The sequence below is a fragment of the Ambystoma mexicanum genome, chromosome 11 (genome assembly GCF_040938575.1).
Source record: "Ambystoma mexicanum isolate Mex_15411 chromosome 11, UKY_AmexF1_1, whole genome shotgun sequence".
Taxonomy (NCBI): domain Eukaryota; kingdom Metazoa; phylum Chordata; class Amphibia; order Caudata; family Ambystomatidae; genus Ambystoma; species Ambystoma mexicanum.
The window spans coordinates 878,560,668-878,581,854 of NC_090934.1; positions in this window are offsets into that span (position 1 = coordinate 878,560,668).

The following is a 21,187-nucleotide window of genomic DNA, read 5'->3' on the forward strand; positions in this document are numbered from 1 at the left end:
TGAGATGTTCCCACAATCCAAAACACATGCTAGCATTGCCATTGTAAGTCACTTCATACACCCAAGATATATGATAGAATTCCCATGGTCATGGCCACTGTAAATCACTAAGACTACCAACTATGCCAGTATGGTCACTCTAAATCCTTTTGTGGCCATCATCTATACAGGTTTGTTCACTGAAAATCACTCATGAAGCTGCAGCCAACATCTGTGCCATTATGGTCTCTGTAAATCAGTTTCATGGAGCTCCATTTACAATCAAGCAAGTAATGGACACTCTAAATCACATTTGTGAAGTGAGGCCACAATCTATGCAAGTATGATCACTACCCAGGTCAATGTAAATAACTTTGTTGTTGCTGCGTCCACAATCTATGCCAGTATGGTGATAGCAAATCACTTTCAAGAAGTGGCAGACAAAAAGCCAAACACAGTTCATTGTCACTCTAAATATTATGCATACCTGAGCCTCAAACACATGCACAGAGTGAGACACACACACACATATTGCATTACCCCATTTGCCCTGCCCTTATTGCTGGGTCTGCCATGGCCTCTGCTGTATCACCTCATTGTTGTGTGAGTGATCAATCTCAAAGAGTCAGCCCAAACATAATTCCTGGACATTCAGGACAGGGAATGTCTCCCTGTGAACATATTTGGAGTAATGCATTGGAATTGTGCATTTTACAGCATTATTTCTGTGAGAATTGGGTGAAAACAATGTATACATGTAAAAATCCAATGAATACCAGGTCACCAACAGTACACAAGGAACATTTTACAACATGTGCATGGTACTGTACCTACTATATATGTAAGTATTGCCATTGCAAAACACTTGCAGATGCCCTGCTCACAATATATGCTGCAATTTCCACTGCATGTCTGTTTCAAGAAGTTGTGTCCGCAACATAAGGCATCAATGCCACTTTAAATCACTGTCATGAGGTTGTGAATCCATTTCTTGAAGATGCGTCCACAATATGTGCCAGCATTGTGTAATGATCTAAGTATCTTTGTTTAGAAGTTATTATAAGTACATTTGTTTATTTGTTTAGAAGTTATTATAAGTACATTTGTTGTTATCTCAGTTTATGTATTCTATTATTGTATTGCGTTCCACCTTCGCAAGCTCTTCGTAATGTGATGATCGTGCGAGGATGGAACGTGATGATTTGTATTGTGTCAGTTGGATGGTGGGCTTGTAAGAAATAAACTCACCTTAATGATCCGGCGCATCGGGAGTTTCTTTACTTTAATATTGGCGACGAGTATTTGTGTGATCACAGCACAGCAAGCCCACTGCCTGTCCGTAGTGCTGGTGGCCTGAGAGGATCTGCAGGGCGCACTTGGATGGCCCGGAGCCGTTCTATTAAGGAGATGAATGCCCGTTGCGCGGGCGAAACGAGAGCCGCTCCACCTGCCGGTGTTGAAGCGGCCGAAGAGCCGCAAGCCGCTCCACCCCGCAGTGAAGCAGCGGCCACCACAGTGCCTGCCCCTCCCCTTGGTCCCAGGTGCCCCTCCGCGAGTTGAGCCACTCCGCACTCCAGCTTCAGTGCATTGCAGTGGCTGGGAGGTGCGTAGATGACACGCCTCCCCATACCGTAATTCTCCTAGTAGAGGAGCAACACGGAAAGTGGGATTCACTGCCAGCACCTTACATTGTCTGAAAGAGGGACACATACAAAGCATGTATATTCTTCCTGAAATGGAAAGTCATATCAAGAGGAAGGCAGCCTCACGGGGAGCCACAGACAGCTGTGGATAAGAGGTCAAACATAAAAAAATAAAAATTAGGAAAAGGCACAGCAGACTTAAGAAGTTGATCTCACTGTGAAATATTTGCCAAGTATTTGAAATTCTGTGACACGCTTCCAACATGGCTGTTGCAAGTATGCCTCCAGCACCTCCCTTTATGTCAGAGCCTGGTACCCCTACCATTAGATGGGACAGGTGGAAAAAACTGTTCGATACTTACCTCGTGGCAATAGGAGGGGATACGTTTGCAACGGCAAGGACGGAGGCAATATTACTGCACAACCTAGGTACAGAAGGACGCAGTATTTTTGACGGACTGTCTGAACCCTCAGAAGTTGGCCAAGGTGAGGAGGATCAGTTCACGATTGCAATAAAAAAGCTGCAGACACATTTTGAACCAAAGAAAAACATCACGTTTGAGAGACACAAGTTTTTCTCCAGGAATCAAGAGACCCTAGAACCAGTTGAAGCCTTCATTGCATCTCTACGCACACTAAGCCACTCATGTGAGTTTGGGTCCCTCACTGACTCTCTAATTCGCAACCAACTGGTGCGGTGCACCAACAACATCAGAAGACAAGAAAAACTGTTAACAAAAGATTTGTCATTGGAGCAGGCAGTAGAAGTAGCAAGAGGCATGGAAGAAACTTCGAAGTATATGGCAGGCATTAAACCTGACAAAAACAGTAATGAGGTAGCAGCTATGAGGCATGGCAAAAAATTCAACATGAGAAAAAGCATAAAGTGTTTTAAATGTGTCATCAACCGCCATGTGTCCTTGAACCCGTTTTACCCAATGCAAAATGTAAATTGTCTCAAATGCAAGAAAAAAGGACACTTTGCAAGAGTATGCAGAGCAAATGGGGACATAGAAAACATTGAGAGAAATGTCAGATGCCCTGAACAAGAAGAGAACATGATAGAACAACAAAATGGACAGGCCAAACACATCCTGGAAGTTAGCTTTGTTACTGGAGGAGAGAGAGGATCTGTAGACGTCTTCATGATAAATAATAGAGTTGTTACTTTGAAAGTAGACAGTTACTCCCCATGGACCATAATGTCGAAAGAAACTTTTCAAAAATTTGTCAAGGGCGACACGAGAGACTTGAGTGAAGCATAAATTGAACCATATGGCTATGGTAATGTTACAATTGATTTGTTGGAGAAATATCCAGCAGTGATCAAGTTCAAATGCAGGAGTTGCAAAGCCGAAGTCTATGTAACCAGAGAAGGTTCATCCTTGCTTGGTTGGAGTGAGCAGAAAAAGTTAGGAATAAAGATACAAGCTAATGCAGACCCCCCAACAACAATTGCTGAAGTAAAGGACCAATGGGAGAAGGAGTTTCCCAAAGTGTTCACGGATGACCTTGGAAAGTTGGAAGGATTTGAACACCAAATTAAACTGAAGAGGAATGCTATTCCTAAGAGACACAAAGTTAGTTTAGTTCCCCAGAACCTGAGGAACAAGGTGAAAATAGAAATTGAGACTTTACTACAGAGTGGTGTAATTGAAAGGGTGGAAGGTTCAGAATGGCAATCACCGGTGGTTATAGCAGCCAAACCAAGTGGCGACATAAGACTTTGCGTAGATCTAAGAGAACTTAATAAGAACATACTTGTTGACCATCATCCCCTACTGAACATCAACGAAAAGTTGGCTACATTAAGTAAAGCAAGTGTCTTTTCTGTGATTGACCTATCCCAGGCATACCATCAAGTTCCTCTTTCTGAAGATTGCCAAAGTCTCACTTCTTTCATCGCATCTGATGGAACATTCAAGTTCTGCAGAATGCTGTTCGGGTTAGCTTCGGCGGCTGCAGTATTTCAGAGGGTCATGGAAATGGTTGTGGAAGGGATTCATAATGTTGTGGTATTCCAAGATGATGTCCTGATTTATGCTGACTCTAAGGTGGACCATGATATGTTACTTAGATCTGTACTGTCTAAGTTAGAAAAAGTAGGCTTGACAGTTAAAAGAAACAAATGTAGGATATCAGTGAATGAGGTGGAATATCTTGGCCATGTAGTGTCGGACCAAGGTATTAGTCCAAAGTTAAATCTGCTGGAAGCTACAAAAAATGCACCAGATTCTTCCTACAAAGACCAAGTGAGGTCATTTCTAGGATTAGCTGAATACTATTATAGATTTGTAAAAAGCTTTACGCCCATATCGACACCAATAAGAGCATTATTGAAGAAAGGAGCAAAGTTTCAATGGTTGACTCAGTGTGAAACAGCATTCAGAGAAATTAAGGAAGGAATTGCACATGCTCCTTCAATTGGAAAATTTAGTAATGAAGATTGCACAGTGTTGGTGGTAGATGTGAGTATTCTAGGTTTTGGTGCAACCCTGTTACAGTACAATTCGGAACATGTAGAAAGGGTAATTGCCTTTGCCTCTAGAACACTTAAAGAGGCGGAAGCAAATTACTCTGTAGTTGAGTGTGAAGCTATGGCTATGTTCTGGGCCATTGGTCATATCAGGTACTTCTTTTGGGGTAGGACGTTTCTAGTGCGCTCTGATCACAAGCCCCTTGTACAATTGTTCAACAGTGGGAGATGGGCATCTGGGTCTCCTAGGATAAGTAGGTGGGGTTTGGGGCTTCAGGCCTACAATTTCGAGGTAGACTATCTACCTGGAAAGAAAAACGTGGTAGCAGATTTTTTATCCAGGATGCTAGTAAACCAAGGAAATGATTTGGTTATGGATAATGAAGATGAGAGCTACGTTATTGCAGAGTTAGTAAGTGTGAACCAAGAGGAATGGAACAGGACTGAAGATAAAGATATGGACTTGAAATTTGTTAAACAATGGACCATCAATGGATGGCCGGATAAGGATACCCTAGAGAGGAAATATGAGATATGGTGGGAATTGAAGGATGAACTTAATATAGTAAGTGGGAAGTTGAGGAAAGGAAATTGCATAGTACCTCTTGAAGGATTACGTAGGAGTCTTATTGAACTTTCTCATCAGGGTCATTTAGGAGAAGGGACAACCAAGAGAAGGATACGACATTCCTATTGGTGGCCCAAAGTGGACAGTACGGTGGATAACTTTGTGAAAAACTGTAATGCATGTCAATTGAGTGACAAGTCCAAGTGTGTAGGTGAAGTACCTCTTACCCTAAATAACATACCTTCCCAACCTTGGCAAAAGTTGGCAATTGACATATTGGGACTAGTGGCAGGATTGGGGGATGTGACAAATATTTCTTTGTGTTAGTTGATTTCCATTCAAAATGGGTAGAATGGGATGTGTCTGGGGAAGTGACAGCCAAGGATTTAGTATCCTTTTTGGAGAAGGTGTTTCTAAGAGAGGGGTTTCCACCTGAATTGGTATCTGATAATGGGGTACAATTTGTATCACAATTCATGAAGTCCTTTTTAGAAGGCTATGGGATTAAACACACCAGAACGGCGTTGTATCACCCAAGGGCAAATGGCTTAGTAGAAAGGATAAACAGACTAATAAAAGGAGGTATCCAGTTAGCCATGTGTTCACATCAGGACTGGAGAGAGACACTTAACCACATGATGTGGAGTTATGTTACCACACCACATTCCATTACTAAGGTGTCCCCTTTTGTTTCACTAAAAGGCATAGAACCTGGGACAAAACTGTGTCCGGGATTGTTAGGACTGGCGGGGTCTGTGGTTGTAGACAGAAAAGTTATCATGAATCTTATAAAGCAAGCTCAAGTAAATAACAATGAGTATTTCGACAGAAGAGAAGGGGTGAAGAAAAGAGAATGGTTTTTGTTAAAAATCCCAGATATTCCCAGAAATGTATTGAAAGTAAATACATTGGTCCTAAAAAGATTGTAGAAGTGTGGGGGAGTGTAGTAGTTCTGGAAGGCGGAGAAGTATGGTCTCAAGGGAGGCTAGCTAAAGCAAAAGAGAAAATCAATGTGGAAGGAGAGGTTGACAAGGAAGGAAATGTTTGTAATGGGGAGGATATTGTGGAACGGGAAGAAGGTGGTGTCCCTTCAGAAGGAGTTAATGATGAAAGACACAGGAATCCCGGTGAATTGCCTAAAGTACAGAGGCCTATTCACAAACCGGGATGGTTAAATGATTTGTAGAGTGAAATGTGGATTTAGTGCATCTCTCTTTTCCTTTGGTCAAAATGGCCATAGAAAGGGAGATATGTTTGAGTATATTTGTTTAGAAGTTATTATAAGTACATTTGTTCATTTGTTTAGAAGTTATTATAAGTACATTTGTTGTTATCTCAGTTTATGTATTCTATGATTGTATCGCGTTCCACCTTTACGAGCTCTTCGTAATGTGCTGAGCACGCGAGGATGGAACGTGATGATTTGTATTGTGTCAGTTGGATGGTGGGCTCGTAAGAAATAAACTCACCTTAATGATCCTGCGCATCGGGTGTTTCTTTACTTTAACACATTCCTAATCTGTGCCCACAATGTACGCCATACTAGAACTCACTCTGAAGATGTTGCGCCCAAAACATATTCCAACAGTGCCACTGTAAATCACTTTCATGCAACTGGATCCACAACATGTGGCAGTAATGTCACTATAAATCACTTTCATGATGCTGCATCTACAAAATATGCCAGCATTATCACTGAAAATTACTTTGGTAATGCGCCCACAATATATGTTAGCATTCTAAGAGAAAATCACTTTCATGAAGCTCTTCCTCTCCCACTTCCTCTTCACCACTTCCTGCTACCACCTCCTCATTCAGATGTAAGTCTAACCACCTTCTCCTGCCACCCCCTCTCAATTGTCTATGTCCTTCTTCAAATGTACCTTTAGCTGTCTTCCTCTCTCCAGCACTTCATACTACCACCTTCGACTGTGCAGCTGGCAGTTTGTTTTCCTGGTCTCTTCCAGAAACTTCCTCTCTTCCACCATTCTTGCCTCATCTTGGACACCTATCACACTGCTGACCACAGCTTTCTACAATGCGGGTCTGGCCTATTGTGGTTTGACAGTGGAGCTCCCACCCTTCCAGGGAGGAAATTGGGTGGAGGGTGTACACCTGTTGGGATGAACCTTTGGAGGGCTCTTGGCCAAACTACTTCCCTCCTTGTGGGCCAGAATGAGAATGAGAGGTCCAGGTGTGCCATGATGACCATTTTGGATTCTCCTGTCCTTGGGCAGTGCAGAGAGAAAATGTATTTGGGCCAATCGAGTGAGGGTTGTAAGTACCTCTGTTCACAAGGGGTCTGGTTTGTCCCTAAGTGTGCTCTAAATTTCCCAGGGGGTTCTGTACATCCCTCTCATGTTCCCAGGCCTGTAGGCTATGGGTGCTGGTACACTATAGTGGCAAGTAGGTTCAAGAACCTCTGTAATTATTGGGATATCTTTCACTCATGGATGTGTGGTTCTGTGAGATCCACGAGCATCATGCAGTCCTGTCAGAGTGCACATTTCTCATAAAAATTTGCCAGCCAGGCTGGGACTCTGGAAATTATGGTAAGGAAGGCTCTGGTAGTATTTGATTCTATTAGGGAGTGGTTTTGCTGGCAACACTGTAACTATGCCATGGCAATTAGACCAGACTGTGCGTGAGTGTCTCAGGGATCATCCCCAACTTGCAACAGGTTTGTAGTCCACTGGATTGGGGAGGTACCCAGCTCCAAGGCATTATCCCACCTATATGCAGATCCAGGCAGGGGAGTCCATCACACTGCACTCACAAGTGCCTTTGGAAAAATCTAAGCTCACCAACACCACCCACTACCCATCCACATCCATAATAAACACACAGACCACATGCTGCACTCACGCACATACCATCCTACCAACAGCAGTATAATAACCCCCACAAACTTCTGCCTATCAGACTGCACTAGTTAAACCTTGACAGAATATTTTGTAGTGTCACATTGTATTATACCAGCCAGGGAACTTTAGCAGCTGCATTGACATCACTGAAATGTTCTGACAGTACATAGAGGTTGCAGAACACATTTAATACACCTTTTAAAATAACATTAATAATTTACAAAACTACTGAGGCCTACTGTGACACTGCCCAAGCCTAACATAGCAGTTACAAGTGAAAAGGATGTGTTTTTTCTTTTTTTGTGTTAAATGCAGCTTTCAGACAGTAATATGTACTGTTTCCAAACCGTTATGTGTTCTATGCTTTCAGGAGTTTTATCGTCTTTTGGATAAGATAGCAGTTTCCAGACCCATCCCATAATACAGTCAATCAGTTCCCTCAGCCAATAAAGTTTAAAATGCTTTTATTTTGCATTTTGAGAACAAACTGTGCTGTAGGCGTTCTCTTTAGGAATCATTTCACTTTGAGACATCTCACAAAGAAGTCTGTGGGACTTTGAAAGCTAATGTTTTTTTTCCATTTCAGACTGTTTTGAAAGGCTAGATATATTTACACCTTTTTAGTAATGTGCCGAATTTGGATTACAATACTGCATGTGGGGTAAATAATAAAAATGATATTGATGCACTTTGTAAATATGAAGACATTCACATCACACCTGCACAACACATTAAGAACAGTGTTGCACAACTTGTAGTATGACATTGTGAATAATCAAGCTGCAACACAGGCATCCTGAACTGGTGCCATCTTCTTGCGAATTATGAACCACAGTACCCCACCGTACGCTTAGAGCAGAATCATGTATTTCCCCAGCAGCCAGGGCCTTCACAAGCACAACACTTACTTTGTCAACGCTACGCTCCTGTTCCCACTTAAATCTCCTGTTTATCCAGCCCCTCCACTAATTGTTGTCCTGTAACTAATGTATTTAACTGAGGAAATATCACTGGGACTCACTAACATTTATCTTGCTAGTGTTCAGTTTACAACCACTGCCTAAAAAACAATAAACAAAACGAAATATCAGTGACAGGAAAGGCACCATGCAAAGTCTTATTTTCTGTGCTACCTCTGTCACTGAGTCATCCGGTCTCTGAGTTTCGTCTGTCTGTCACACCAGATGCCTGTTCTTACCGATGTACCCTCTGGTCAACCAGGTGGAGGAGGTGTGCTATCATTTTGAAGATACACTATCTTCCTCACGGGTTATCAAGTCCATGTCTATATCCACACCGATAAGATGAGCTCTCGATATCTCTCTTCAGGAAGGATCTGAAGACCGACCCTACTCTCCAAAGATCATTTTGCCAATCACTCCTTCATTCCATCCATTCGAACCTAATTCTTCCCTCCCCAAGTCCACCAAAGCACCACCTCAGCCCTGAGTTTGCAGAGTGCACCCATAGCTACTTAGAAGTGGTGGCCCCCATAAACCAAGTACAGGGTTCACCCAACACAAATTCACCGAACAGTCTTGCAGCCCGTAGACAACGTTGTATATAGTGCAGTCCATGGGTCTTTGGCGGCCATCTCAATTTAGCTTGCTACTACTTTTTTAGGCAGCGTTTCTTGACTTGTTCCTATTCATTCTAAAAATAACAGAACTCTTAGATCTTCTATCTCAGTTTTCCCTTTTTAGGCTGGATGTGCCTCAAAATGTTCTGTGCGGGTGGTCGGAGCTAGAAGCACTCACTCCTAACCTCTTCCCAAGACCAGCTGCCAACTTCCTTGGCCTAATTTTTAAGGGATGGATTTCATCTGAAAATGCCCAGTCCCTTTTTATGAGCAACATTCCATCCTCGTTTCACAGTTGATCTCCCAGACAGTAAATAATCCACAGCATGCTCTCTACGTCCATTATTGGGGCGCTAACACCCGATCCGGCTGGTGTGGACATCCAAAATCACAAAAAGACAGTAAGTGTTTCTCCTCAATATCAATATATGAGCAAGGACTTCACATATGTTTTTTTGAACGTTTTTTGTTTACATTTTCTGCCAGTAATTGACCCCTGCTGCTCCAAGTGAATTAACTCTGAGATAACTAGATTAATCCAGAGGAGCTAATATGTCAGGAGATTCTATGATGTCTCTGATTTTCATCAAAAGCCCAGGTTAAGGATTCTCACTGCCATTTGGGATAGACAATAGTTGAAGCAAAAGCTGATCTCGTTTCTGGGTACTGTTGCTATAGGACTCACCTTTATTGTGTGCCCTCGCAACTGCATCAATACAACCAGTTGTATTGGCATTAGACTGAGTCTCAATAGCTTTAACCACATCCTAATCCCACATAGGTTATTTGAACAATTTAGATCCGACAGGGGGAGCCTTATTAGATCTAAATAGAGCAGATATGGGGTGATATAATGTTTGCAAAAGCTTTAGTGGAAAAGGTTTCAATACAATTCCTGGAAAACCATCTGGATTTCAGCATGGCTGCTATATATTTATGTGGTTTGCTGCGTGTTAGACCATTAGTTGGATTTCTAATTTGAGCTATGTGTGGATGACTTTAATTCTGTTTAGGTGGACTGGCTTACATCTGGACACTTTTTCACCTTATTAAAATATCTGAGCCTGTGAAGTTGTGACACAAACTTTGATTTTGGCACTATGGGTGAGACAGATTTCTTTTATTACAGATTCCCATTGAGTTTAGTTTGCGCAAAAGAGATAGATAGCTTACAACTTCAAGAATTTTGGTTCCAGTTCTACAGTCAGTTCATAGAAATGTGTCTAGAATATACAAGACTTATGGGCCTCATTACAGTTTTCCTATTATGGTAAGAATGCCAGTAATTCTGGCACCAGCATTTTACCATACCGGGGAAACAAATATTTGCCGGTGGGAGTCACAGATCTACCTCCAGGGCTGGCCTGCCACTAAATCAGGCCTGGACATAGGGGCAGTTTGCCAGTATTCCATCAGAATTACCGGCAGGATTCTGGCAAACCCATAATAAGGGTCTCTCTCTCTCTCTCTCTCTCTCTCTCTCTTTCTATCTCTCTCTCCTTCTCTCTCTCTATTAATTTGCTTTCTCCTTCTCTCTCTAGGCAGTTTTGTACAAAGAAAGAATGTTACCTAACATATCTCACCGTAACTATAATAGGAATCAGTGGGGTAAAACCTTAAAGAAAAGTTAAGGTTACCATCTATACAATGTTCAAGGATATAAACTTTGGGAAAGCCAACATTACAACCGGCATTGCTGAAACCATAACTGACCCTCTATTTTGTATTTGTGTTAATAGGTGAATATGTTGATGCATTATTTCTATGCTGTGTTTAGTTTGTTTACTTATGTTGTAGCCATGCTTGTTTGTATATGGAATGGTATTGGTAGGTGTTGTTTGGTGTGAAGTATGTTAGTAAGAGGATATGTTTGTGAGCTAATGATTTTAGTAATTGTGGGTGTATGTTTTGAGGTCATTTAATGTAAAATATACATTGTTTTCATTTACTTACATTGTAATGTGTGTTTGCAATGTATACAATATTTGCTATGTATGCTGCTTGCAATGTTACCTCAGTGTGCCTCAAGCTTCTGTAAGGAAGGCATGATATCAAAGTAATACAGATACAAGTGATCACAGTTAAATGGTGTTTTTTTAACTTTATCAAGGGTGTGAAAAACGCCTATCTAAACCTTAATCTAAGATGGGAGCAAGCTACAACCATCAAATGATAATAATAATACAGTCTCAGTGGAGTCTAGTCAAATAAAAAGGGCCTATACTAAAAAAAAAACTATTGCCAATCCTTACCGCTATGCTACAAATAGTGTGGGGTAATGGTCACGAAAAAGAAAACGTTTCCACAAAATGATAAATTAGGTTGTTCAGGCCGTTGGCCTCCCTTCCCCATGTTTTTAGCACAGGACAAGGCGGGTCACTAGAGCATAATACACTCTTGGGCTTCTTCGGCATGAGGTCACAATTCCTTTTAGCAACATCAGGGCCTTCTGGGCCAAAGTCTCTTACAGTCAAAGTCTTTTGATTCAGACGGCCTTAATGTATCATGAACAATGAAAAAAGTTCCTTTCCAAATATTCAAGTCAGGCGATTCACTCTTTACCCTGGATCCCCCTCCACCTGGCTCATATCCTTTTTCATACAATTAGCCTCCCTCAGTCGGTTCAGAGCAACTTTAGTTCGCAGGTATCCCTCAGTCAGGTTAACACTTGCCTCAGCTATATCTTCTCAGGTGACTTCTGGTTTACCTCGGATCCACTATTCTGGGATCAGATCCCCTTTTATACAGATAGTCCCCCTCAGCCGGGCTCAGACCAATTTCAGTTCACAGGCACTCAGAGACTTTCGAATGTGCACAGGATTCAACTTAACCCGCTGCAGGACAACTTCAATTTCACAATTCAATCATTCTTACATGCTCAGTTGGATACCAAACAGAGACCTTCGAGTGAGCACCCACCTGGCGCCGGACCACTCTGTATCTGGTACATATTTCGGTTTCATAAAGTTCAATCGCATACAAGTTCTCTTTCTTCCTATAATGTTGCTGCTTGCAACCTTGAGCGTAACACAGTCCAGTCTGCTATCAGTTTCTCCAACTCACCAGCTGTACTGAACTCACTGGTGTTGCTTTGCTGTCGGAGTCAAGGACAGTAGCACATCGGCTATCGCTTCTCCCCACCTTGGCTATGAATGCAGGAGTGCCCTGTGCACTTTTGACACATACTGCACCGTTCGTCAGCTGCAATTGGGGCCTCTTGAAAGTTGCGGTCCTTCCCCGGAAAGGGCAAGGGTAGTTCCCTCCTTGCCGTTCTCTCTGGTCTCGCCGCCTTTCTCCTCAGTTTAAACAGCCAGTTCCGAATTGCTGCTTCCTCGCGCTTTTGACCTAGCTCAGAGTGGGCTTTCGTGCTCCGCCTTTTTATCCATGTGGGGAAATGTGATGGAAGTCAGGTGTGTGTAATTATCAGTAATTGCCTGACTCTGCCTGACACTTGTGTTGGGACATGTCAGGTATACTCTAGTATTAGTCTGTTGTTGCTCACAATGAACTGTCCGTGAGAAAGTGTTTGTGTCGGAAACGGGAGTCGGGGTGAGCTCCTAGGTATCCTACCTGGTAGGATGGGGAAAAGGTGTAATAAGGAAGGGGATACCGTGTCTCGCACTTTGGTGTCCCACTTTTACTCCCCCAAGACCCCTCATCCAGATTATCCTCCCGCACTGTTCCACCCCCAGGAACTGGATCCAATAGCGATGGCCATGTGCTGACCACCTGGATGACAGATCCCTGGGGACTATTGGGTATGACACCTTCAGGTTTCTCACACTTCCTAATGGTTTCCTCGCTAGCATACAGTGTGGCAAATGTGAAATACATGACCCATTTCTGAACGGTGCTTTGTCTGCTGTTATCTCAATGTGTGTTTTGTTAAACAAAGGGAAAGGAATCCACACTAAAAACAACACACTTTGATGTCATTATTCATATGGGTTCATCTAATGATGTGTTCGAGGAGTGACAAGTAAAAAAAACCTAAACAAGTGTCGGAATATATCATCATTTATTGATAGTAATGCAGTAAACAGTGACTTGTATTGATTCAGTGAAAAATACCTAAATCTTAAAACCAGTATTTTTCAAAGAGGTAAAAATTGTTTTTTGAATTAGCATAAAGTAAATAAAGTTTGCAAAGAAATGAAGAAACAAACAGAATTGAAAATACATAAAGTATAAAATACAATGTGCAAATTAAAACAAAAAAAGTTGAATTTAGAAACAGAAAAAACACATGGACTGAAATCAGACAATCATAAAAGTTGTTTTTGTTTTTCTGTGTTCTAGAGTCACGATCAATAAATGATCATGTCTATAGTCTGCCTATGTGTGTGTGACCAATCTAGACATTTTTTATCAGTGCTCATTATATATTTCTTTAAACACAATGGGCACTGGTACACGGTTCGGCCTGCCAGTATTTATGGCAACAATGTTGAGCCTTCCTCAGGGCAGACCAATGTCGTGATCCTAGGGCGGGGAGGGAAGCAGAAAAAGATATAGATGTGTATCAGAATTTTATACATGACACAAGAGAACATTTTTACAAACAAAATGTACATTAGTGCTGCTAATTTTGGGAGGTAAGAACTAAGCAATACTCACCCTGTACCTCAGATAGGGGTATGCAGAATGTGTGGCCGTGTTTCCAGGTACAGAGAACCTCTATGAGAGGGGTGGACTGAGTCTGACTGTCAATGAATGGTATGTTTTGTAAAGGAACGGGCCACTGTGAAGACAAATGAGAAAGTGTATCATTGCTTGGTCAGTTCTTTAGTAGTTGTGAGTTGCCATGAAAAAATACTTAGTAGCCTATCGGCAGGATATGGAGAAAGCAAACAGGTGGAGGCAGACGTGCTGCCTATTGGGTACCTTGTTTGTGGTTCGCACAAATTTGGAGCCTGAAGTTCTCCTGTTTCTTCGCAGTTTTCGCATAGAAGACGGGACTATTGATTTCAAAGAACCGTGTCCCAAAATGTCTGAGGCGGCAACTGGGGAAACCAAAAAAGCAGTTTTTTGGAATACAGAATACATTTTTTAGATGTAGCATATAGTTCAAGATCCTTTAAAACGCTTTTGTTTTTAGTCACATAATCATATCTATATATGTGTGCAGGTAGTGGGTGTTTAAGTTATTTTGAACCCATGCCATGGTGGATCTGATACATAGTAATACCACTAGTGGAAACATTACGTGATTGAATACCACATTTAGTTTGTTAGTAGAAAGTAAATTGTGCAGGACACAAAGGTGAATATATGAGGCCCATACCTTCGCTCAGGGTTGTGAATCTCTCTTTTTGCTTGAGGAGATTTTTATGCAGTGCGTTACTGTCTTAACCCAGAACTGAAGCGATTCATGAGTTCCTTTAGTTCACATTCTATCAGGGATCGCATTTGTGTGGTTAACTCTGCTGTGAACAAAATGCAAATGGGAAAACTGCATGAGGCATTGACCCTATAGCTAGTGTGGAGCGATGGAAGGAGCGCTAAGTTACGAACAGAGGAATACAGTAAGCAAACATAACTATAGCTGCCGCTATTTCGAGCTGGGGCTTCTGTGACACCTGGCGTGTCTTCGTGCTGGAATTCTGCGATGATAGTCAGCGGCGTGTAGTCTTGCCAACGTTTGACTAAACTGAGTTTGTTGCCATGCCTTCTAGGCACGGCACTTCCACATGGAATCTACCATTCCGTAGATCCTGGGAGTGCATGAAGGGGAAAGATTTTGAGGGGAGAGCGAAGGCACGGGGAAAAACACTGAAACCTGTGCACTCCAAAAGAAAAACATGGCCAATTTGTGCGCATAGAGTGCTCATATAAATGAGGTTGTGATTGTGTTATGATCCAAAAGATACTACTCACATTAGTTCGAATTTGAGGGGCACATTTATGGTGGAGTAATTTGAACACTATGTAGTCAGTATAACTATCAGTGGGGATAACGCTGATACGCGTATTAAAAAAATGCCCTGGCTGTCAATACGCAAGTCTTGGGTGCAGCCGTATGCCTATCAGTGTGGGTGGCACTAGTTTATATTTTTAATAATTGGCCATGGCTGCCAATGTGTTAGTCTTGGGTGCAGCCCTTCAACCCTGATAAAACCATCAGGGTTTTGCTGATGATATATTGTGTGCCATGTTATCACTAGGGTACTTTTCTCATCTTGTCAGTACAGGGTGCTACAAGAGCATATGGGTTCTCCTATATAGAAAGAACACATTCTTCGTTCAGGCCATTATGGAACATGTCAAGTGTATAAATCCATCTGGCCTCCTTCTGTAGGAGACTCTCTAGGGTGTTGGCTGTAGTCCCCACAGTGTCCACAATCCACCACAGTAGGTCATCTGCTGTATGCTGGGCCTCTATGTAGTGATTGACAAGTGGGGCACTCAGGTTTCTATACCTTATCCTGGTTTTATGCTTACATAGCCTTATGTGGACAGGTCTCCCTTAGGCCACATGGAAATTCTATAACGTATACTGCCTGCTTGGTTTTGCAGTTTGTCAGGCTCTGTAGTGTCCATGATCTATCTTTGAGGGTGAATTCTTTGATCTTTTTCATGAATCTACATGAGGTACAGTTCCCGCATGGGAAGTGGCCTATAGTTGTCCTCAGGTTCCACAGACCCAACCTTGGAGCTGGTCTGGCAAACCTGGAGTGGACTAGTTGAACCCTGAGGTTTTTTGCCCATTCGTACGCAAAGCGTGGTGGTGCTCGTCCGGTAGGCTGAGTCTTGTAAGGGGTCAATGCTTAGTTATTAATTTCCTGCTTTGGGAGGCATGTGTCCCGTGTGTAATAATACATGTGGCTCTAGATTCCTTTTCCTTAGTGTTTTTCTTTTGGGCTAGTAAGGCTTCCCTATTGTAAAATCTTGCCCTTTTCCTAGATGTGTGGGTAACCTCTTTCCACTAGTCTTCTATCCAAGTCCTCAGCATGGTAATAGAAGTCAACCACATCAGTACAGTTTCTTCTTATTCTCAGGTATTGGCCATACGGGAGATTTTCTCATAGATGTTTAAGGTGGTCACTCAAAAAGTGTAATAGAGTATTTCTATCACTAGGATTTCTGAATAGGTTACATTTCAATTTACCATTGGCATTCTGGATTTTTAAATCCAAGAAGTTGATTTCCTTATTACTTGAATCCATAGTGAATTGGATATTTGTGTCCATGGTATTCAACCACTCTAGGAAGAGTGCTAGGTAACTCTCGGGCCCTTCCCAGATACACAAAATGTCGTCAATATATTGCCTCCACTGTTTAATCTGATTTCTGAAGGAGTTTGTATCTGACAGGATATTAGTCTCCTCAAAGTGTGCCGTATATAAGATTGCCAGGCTGGGCGTGAAATTCACGGCCATCGCTGTACCCTTAGTCTGGAAGTAGAACTGGTCATCGAATTCAAAGTAATTTTTGGATAAGGCCAAAGTCAATAATTCTCTTATAAAGTTTTCAGGCACTCTATTTTGCATATTCAGTTGGGTCAGGTATTTCTGCATGCATTCAATTGCTGATGTTAGGGGTATACTCGTGTACAAGGAATGAATATCCATGGTAACAAGTAGATGAATGCGTTCATCAAATCTTAGCTCTTCAAAAATCTGAATAGTGTGTTTCATGTCTCGACGGCACATAGGTGTTTGGATACTCATAGGCTTCAAAAAAGAGTCTATGAATCGGCACACAAGTTCCAAAATGTAACCACATCTGGAGACAATGGGTCGTTCTGGTGGGTTCTCTGTGTTTTTATGGATTTTCAGGAGTGCATAGATAGTTGGAGTTATCCCTTGATTAGTGGTAAGAAAATCAAATTCTTTGACAGATATCCACTTGCGATCTCTGGCATAGGTTGCCATCTCATCTTTTAAGTGCCAAGGACGAGTATACTCGTCCTTTTTACATAGACTTCAATAATAGCCTGGCACTTAATTAATTTCCACAGAGATTTCTTTTGTGTGGTCTTGTTTGATTTTCTTTATAGCTCTCCCCATCCATTAATAGCATAGTAACCATGGCTTTATATTATATTGAAGTCATGAGAACGATGCCCCACCTTTGTCTGCTGGTTTGATCACTAGGGACCTATTTTTAGAGAGTTTAGTGACAGCTTTATTTTCCTCTCTAGAAATATTGTGCTGACACTGTTGATTTTTTTTTTAGTTTATTGAGATCTGCCATAATGCATTTCTCAAAAGTAATGATTTCTGAAGGGATTTGGTTATCCTTGGGCAGAATTTTGAGTCCTGAATCGGGTTCAGTATGCATGCGGCTTTGGTCTTCAAAAAAACCCTTCTAGCGTATTGTTCTGAAGAACTTATTAATTTCCATCTCGGTACTGAACCAGTCTGTGTGGTGAGTCGGGACATAGGTCAGGCCCTTAGATAGTAGGGATATCGGTGTTGTAGTTAAATCTATGTTGGCTAAGTCAAAGATTGGTATTGGTGGTTCCTTTAGCGAGTTTGTCGTCTCCTTCCTCGTGCCCGCATCATTGGTGTAAATTGGTGGAACCATGACGGGCCCCATCCTGGTCCCCCATCATTCCACCTCCTCCTAAAAAATGCTGTGGAGGTTGTTGTGGTTGTTGCGAGTTCCCATACCCCCTTGTTCTGTTTTGTCAATTCTCGTCGTCCCAGCTGTTGCTGCTTGAATTGGAAAAAGAAACCAATTTTTTTCTTGGGTTAACCTTGGTTTGTGATGATTGCTGTGCTTTAGCTGCTTAGATTGCTTTATCTGTGGTTTAGGGAAACACCAAATCCAGTTTAAAATCCTGGATGTCTTTATTGAGTTTTTCTGTTTTTTAGCAATAGTTGTGTTCTTAAACTCTTCCAAAAGTTTGTTAGTTGCTAGAAGTTATTCACGTACATCAGTTAAGGTGGTGTTGTTAAGGAATTGTTGTTCCTCTTTTTCCAATTCTTTCTGGATATCTTTACTGATCCTCTGTGCAGTTGTAATTATCAGGACCATGAGGTCCAGACTGCATTTTATGGCTATGTGGCTAAACGTGGTAGTGTACTCTTACTTAGAAAGAGGCAGGGTTCATTCCTAATGATTAAGCCTGCTGGGATAGTATTAGTTCTAAAATATTCCCGCATAAAATGGCCATGGAGTTCAGTTCTAAATTGCTTTTTCTTAATTTTTAATAGATCAACACTTCCAGGGGTAGGGATCGTATTAATATTGGACCCTGAAGGATCAAAAATTGAAGGTCCTCCAATGATGTCTGCTGTCTGTTCGAGGGTATAGCTGAAGGTTTGGCAATCAGCCATTCTTTTGTAGTGTAAGCAGAGAGGTCAGTCCACCTATAATAGGGATAGTACCGTAACAAAATTTCTATGGAGAGCAGTTGTAGTCGGCCAGGCGGATGCCTTGGCCGCTACCTAATTAAATAGGTTCAATATAATACTCCCTAGGCAACAACGGTTGCTAATTAAACTCTTACAGTCCTGTGTTCTATACAAAAACTGAGAAGAAACAGGAGACCTTCAGGCTCCAGATTTTAGACTCTGCAAACCACAAACAAGATACCCAATAGGCAGCACGTCTGCCTCCACCCATTTGCTTTATTCATATCGTGCTGATAGGCTACTAAGTATTTTTTCATGGCAACTCACAACTACTAAAGAACTGACCAAACAATGGTATCCTTTCTCATTTGTCTTCACAGTGGCCAGTTCCTTTACATACCATTAATTGACAGTCAGAGACAGTCCACCCCTCTCATAGAGGTTATCCGTACCTGGAAACAAGGCCACACATTCTGCATACCCCTGTCTGAGGTACCAGCTGAGTATTGCTTGGTTCTTGCCTCCCAAAATTGACAGCAGTAATATACATTATTTTGTAAAAATGTCCTCTTGTGTCATGTATAAAATTCTGATACACATCTGTATCTTTCTCTGCCCCCCCCCCCTATCCCCCGCAGGATCACGAGATTGGTCCGGCCTGAGGAAGGCTCAACATTGTTGCCATAAATTATGGCAGGCCAAAATGTGTACCAGTGCCCATTGTGTTTAAAGAAATATATAATGAGCACTGATAAAAAATGTCTAAATTGGTCACACACACGTAGGCAGAGTATAGACATGATCATTTATTGATCGTGACTCTAGAACACAGAAAAAGAAAAACAACTTTTGATTGTCTGATTTGAGTCCATGTGTTTTTTCTGTTTCTAAATTCAACTTTTTTTGTTTTCATTTGCAAATTGTATTTTATACTTTATGTTGTTTCGATTCTGTTTGTTTCTTCATTTCTTTTGCAAACTTAATTTACTTCATGCTAATTCAAAAAACAATTTTTACCTCTTTGAAAAATACTGTTTTTAAGTTTTAGGCATTTTTCACTGAATCAATACCAGTCACTGTTTACCGCATTACTATCAATAAATGATGATATATTCCGACACTTGGTTAGGTTTTTTTTACTTGTGACTCCTCAAGCACATCATTAGATGAACCCATATTAATAATGACAACAAAGTGAAGTGTTTTTAGTGTGGATTCCTTTCTCTTTGTTTAACAATGTATGCTGCCCCAAATCCACACCTGCACTAAAGGGGCAACCCTATTTTTTGTAAGAGTTATCTCAACTTGTCCCATACTTGGTAATTAGTGCCTAGCAGAGGTCACACCAAGGAAGCGTCACCATGTCATGACCAGAAGATGCCCTCCCACTGCTCAAACAGAGCAAGGCCTGTAAGTGGGCTGTTCCCCAGGGGTTTAAAGCCCTACAGCCCAAAGAACCTCCAAAACATCAAGGAAAAACAATATAAACGTCTGCAAGGGTACTGCAAGGACACTGGTGATCTGGAGACCAACGGGTGGGTGGAAATGCATGTAGCCCTTTCACTGGCTCTTTAATCATGATCCCCTTTGCCAAACTAGACCTAAACCATCAGCAGGACTTAAAGATAAAGTGCTAGAGAAAGGTTTCACATGAGGAGTGTGGGACTTGACACCTAAGGATGCCCAACTCTATTTTCCAAATGACATGTCCCCAAGGACATTTTATTTAACTAAAGTTCCTAAGATCAGAAACAACAAGCAGGAAGATGGAAATTCCATGATTAATAAGGTTTCACGCTACATACGGCATACTAAAAGTATGTCATTTATTCACAAGGACATTTTACATGTCGATCATATATCGGACTCTTCTAACCTATTATGTGATGGGATTTAAGTCCCACTTAATGACTTATTACTGGTTGAAGACTTCTTGTCTATTGGTCAAAAAATAACATTAGGAAAACCAATAATGTGTCTCTCAATGCCCCTGGTCAATTGACCTACTTTAACCCTATAGCTAAACAAATATCAAACTCTTGCATTGAGTCAGAAATAGGTCAGACACAGAATTTGATTAGTTCAATACAGCATGCTGATTGACAAATTAAACCCCCACTCAAAGCATGGCGAAAACCAACCTTGACATCCATGCCCCACAATACAGAAGACCCATGTAAAATGATGACTTAGAATACTGCCAGTCTCAGTAGCAAATCAGATGACCAAGATTGGCCTGCTTTCACTGAGGACTTTGATATTGCATGTCTACAGGAGATATGAGCTACAGGTGATTATAAGGCTGGCTACATGAGGACGTTTACTCCTGGCCTAAGTAGGCTAAGGGGCCGCCCAAGTGTGGGGTGATCATTTGGATAAACACAAAGGTATATGCAACAATGAATAAAATTAAGACTAATAATAATTACATGATGTGCCACCTGCCTTTCCTCTACCAAGGAAACACCTGAGCGGTAAGCATTAATTCAGTCTGTGCCTAGGAGCCAATTTAACATGCATGTGTTCCCGTTCTGTGCTATTGCAGCACATTGCCCCCCTACTCTGCTCCTTACCTGCCCACCCGGCGCTCCAATATGCCAGGGCCCCCACCACATGACTAGAAGTGTACTAAATTGATGTCCTTCCCAGGATAGCCTTGCCCCAGCAGCCAGCTAAGGGCCAGAGGCAAAGGGCAGCTCAGCTGGACAGCTTCTATCCCCTGTTTGCCTGGGGTAACCCAGAAAAGCCCCAAGCGGTCTGCAGCAACCTTCAGATA